Here is a 4,753-nt window from a genome sequence, read left to right on the forward strand (position 1 = left end):
ATAAATTTGGACAGGATTCTATTAATAAACTACAATTATTAAACATCTTTATCTCTTCGTTGAATGTGTGACGCGTAAGGTTTGGTATAAAAATTGACAAATTAGTTTATCTGTTTTATAATAGCACAGTGAAAGTTATATTTATCTCACATTTTACAGTATCACATGCAAACATATATATATGTGAATAAATTATATGGAGTTCCTGCATGTGTGCTCAGAACAAGTACGTAGATGGCAATTCAAATATCACAGTGGATTAAAAATATATGTGAATGAATTATGGAGTTACAGCATGTGTGCTCACAATAAGTACAAAGATGGCAATTCCTTTATCATCGTGAATCGAATGATTGATTACACAGTATTACAACAAAATAGTATTACAATTACCTCTCCAATTACATGTATTCAGTCATATTTTATTACCTATCTCTATCTTTTGCGCGACGATCACAATATCATAGCTTGGCATGGCTCTGGAGAACCTGCGATATATATTCATATATCATTAGAGTGTGAATCACTATCGTTTTGCGGGATCATCTGGAGATCCCATTTTGACGTCGGTGAATAAACAAAATTGGTGAACGATTAGAACCAAGCTTTCGTAACAACGCAAAGTACAATTAGGCATTGACGTTCAAACGACGCTGCTCTGCGGAACGTTTTAAATTACGCAATCGCGCATTTAGTCGTTCACAGCTGGAGTTCCAATTAACCAATGCCGTAACATCGGTCGCGGTTCAAATAATATCTGCTTTAAACGTATGCTTCAGGTTAATGACGTTTTGCACTTGCGAGGAAAAGAGATAAGTGTTTTTCATGACGAAGGCAGAGCTACTACGTTGCAACACTTTGTTTGCAACGTAATTGCAAAACGTCGCAGCGTAACGAAGTAATTAAGGAACGTCGCTGTTTAACTCAAGTTGGCGCAGCGGACATATGAAGGATTGGAGAACATTAAATAAAGTAGCTTATACAATTTTACTGGTGCACGAAAAATTTAATCTAATAATACACTCGAAAGCTATCATTAACCTCTACAAATGTGTCGATATCATATTAGGTTAAAACAAGAACAAATCGAAGTTTTTGTTATTTAATTGAAAAGCTTTTTAAAAATATTTCACGCTTTTCAATTTTGCTGATTTTTGTACAATAATCGCGACATTTTATCTTTATCTCATAATTATTTTCCTAGATTGTCTCTCTAGCAATATAAAACTTGTCTAAATATAATGTAAGGTTCGTGATATATGAGGTTTCAAAATTGCATGACTCACGCGGGATAATAAGATCGATAACTAACGAAACCGCACGATACCAGTATTGTTCCACTTGGCAAATAGCAAAAGAAAAATGCTTAACCCCACCCGAATGAAATATAAAACAGTAAAAAATCTCCAAACAAACCTGAAAAGCAGACTGACTTTGTGTTGTCTGATGAACAAAACAAAGAAACTCTCACTTTCTCTCCCTCTAAAACAGACTGAGGCTGCGCCGTTCCCGAGATTTGTTGGACCCAAAATGGCGTATGATATGCATCATTGCACACGATGTCTCCACTTGGTTTATAGTCACTTTGCCTGATACGTGTCGACCACTCTAGTCGGACGCTTCCTTAGTTGCCGATTTCTCAATGCAGACGCATTGTGACGTAACACGCAAATCGGGCGAAAACATGTCCGCCTTTTTACGTTTTTAGTGGGCAGTAGCGGGAGAGGGCCATCTTTCGACTGCACCATACTTGGCAGAGGTATCGAAATTTTTCAAACGTGAAAAAAACGTAAAATTATTAGAAATTTTCACTCGTAACGGCGCGCATTAGAATGTTCACGTCTTTCTACGCGCTTTTTCGTCGAAAAAAGTAACATTTTTTGCATTGAGGGGGGGCCTGTGCAGTAATAATTAGAGGTATGACATCATCAAAATTGTCAATTGAAGCCTTGAACTTGAATATTCTGTAAATACAATCGTGAATTTTAGAGTAACCATTCTTGCTATAATAGTGGTTTTGGTGTTGTTCTGTTGGAAAAAAACACAAGAAAACGTTGAAATAAAAATTAATTGATTAGGTAAAATTATTAACCCTCTACTAGACACCAAATCTCTCAAGTTCAATAGATATTTGGAATTTTTGCGTATAAAAAAATATTTTTAGAGGAGTGAGTTTTAAACATATATTGCTGAATAGAACTCTAGCACACGCTATTAAAAAGCCACGAGTAAAGTTTTAGGGATTAATGGTTGACAAAAAAATAACCCATGTAAAATGGCTCATGGGCGACCGGTTAGGGAAAGTTAAGGACAAGGACTGGTAGCTCTATAATACAATACAATGAGGAAATAAATTTATATTCTAATCGAAAGATGTATCACTGCTTGATTTTTATCATAAAAAGTACCATCCGTTCGGTTTTCAACTTTCTAAAAATATGTGCGACCCGCCAATGACTTGCAACCCTTAATTTTGGCCCGCGAGCGACAAAAGGTTGCCGACCCCTGCCTTACATGAATGAAAATAACAAGTTAGTACAAAACACGGTACTCCCGGAATATTTGAACCAAGATGGCACCAAAACGTAGTATGTGTACCAGACTAGGGTTAGACTGCAATTTTAGTCCAATTATTCTTAAATTAGTTCTATTACGAGTTCAGAGGCTAGCCAAGTGACTTTCATAGTATTTGTATATGAAATTATGGCCTAACTCTAACCTGGTAAACATACCTACTATATACCGGTGTGCGCCTTCTTGGTTCACATACTTCGTGAAGGTTCCATTACATTTGAACCCACGTACATTTGAACCCATGACAATTGCACCTGTATGCTATTGCACCTATGGAATTTTTTTTGTTTCACGGATAGTTAAACCCATACTAACCCTAACCCATGGGTTTTAGCACCCGCATATAGATTGAACCCGTGGATATACGCATGGGTTCAAATGTACATGGGTTCAAATGTACGGTCACCTTCGTGAATACCGGGAAAACAGCATCATTATTCATTACTACTGCAATCAATTTTATCAACAACTCTAGCATTTTTTAATAAGTTTGTGATAATGTTTCTGTGGTCCAGCACTGGCCCACAGGTTGAGAACCAGTGGGTGAGATAAACTGGTGTTCACAACTTTGTTTACAGGTTTTACTCTCAAAAAGGATGTACAATAGAGGTCATTTTATCTGCTCGTAGAGGGATGGTTTTAATACTCACAGGCAGTAGTGAGCGTATTTCCAACGCTCAGCACATTTCGTTAAACGATTCAGATTATTAAAACGAGAAGTTTAAGAATCGAAATGTTTTAAAAGCTTCCTTAAAAACAAAAATTAGAATATCAATTATAACTAATTTTGAAAGTATTTAAATATTCGATTTAGTCCTACTCCTACTGCAAACATGCCATTTATTGCTAACCATTGGCAAAATACAACTAATTGTCCATATATACTAGTAAACTACTTCATCACAAAAGGAAATGCTCAATTTGAATAGAATAATATAATCATTTGATAAAAATTCTTGAAAAGCTAATTTTTATAAAATATATAAAATGTTCAACTCACCTCCAATAAGGAGTAGAACTCCAATCCACTGAATGGTCTTCATTGAACAATTTCGTTTTCAAAATGCAGAAATTCTGACAGAATAAATACACGTCCACTCAGCCCAAGGTATTCACTGTATATGACATAGTGGATGCAGAATGCATTGAGGCCAACCCTGTTGAAAAAATATAAATTCGTTGCATTTCTGTGTGTTGTGTACAAAGCATAGCATTTGAAACTGGACAATATTTGGGATAAGTGAGGTTCATGCATGAATTATATATGATTATTTTCTTCTTCCAATGGCCATGTGTGGCATAGTATTGTAGCATAATTGTATATTGATCCCTGATGAATTCCATTGAAACTTAATTTTTTTTTAATTTTACACGGTATATCGGTCATTATAACTTAATCATGAGCAACATCATTTCCTTGGCGCGAAGAAAGCATTGTTCCAATTTTTCCATATTTATCCTCCAACTAAAAACCGAAACCTACGGTAAGTTGTTTCACTTATATCATGTGTGGGCCATACATCAAAAAACAGGCTTTATGTACGAACCATATTTAATGGAATATAAATAAAATCTGACTTTAAGCTTTTAATATGCGTTTCTGTGTCGAGTGAGCATAAAAGTAATAATTTATCAAACGATATTTAAAGATTTCCTTGCAGTATTGACATGAATTTGAATATAGAGCCAACGACCATCTAGTTCAGTCAGGGTCGCAGCCAGGATTTTTCGGGGGGTTACGGTGAAATTAAAACAGTGCACCAAAAGTGCAATTCACTACGACGTAAGGCGTGTGATAAACTGAAAAATATGCGTCGTTCACAGCGAAATTCCACAGTTACGTGTAGCCCGCCTATTTTGCAAGTCCTATTTCAAACACCGACCATTAATCCGTAGTCAGCGGGTACCCGCATTTAGAAAAAGACATTAAAAATCGTGAAAATGAGGTTGATTTTTTATTGCCATTCAATGATTATTTACATACGCCGTGATTAGCGGCGGGCAAAATCGTATTTTTTATTCAAGTTATTCGAATATTTTAAACGAACACCGAATAATGAGTATTGTCATTTTAAACAACATTAATTGTGGGATGTCGGCCGCCGAAACGATCGCCATGACAATAAATATATTTATATTTTCCGGATTCTACTAGACTGAAAACTCCGTAACAATGCGG

Source organism: Styela clava, chromosome 3, assembly GCF_964204865.1.
Source record: "Styela clava chromosome 3, kaStyClav1.hap1.2, whole genome shotgun sequence".
NCBI classification, from domain to species: Eukaryota; Metazoa; Chordata; class Ascidiacea; order Stolidobranchia; family Styelidae; genus Styela; species Styela clava.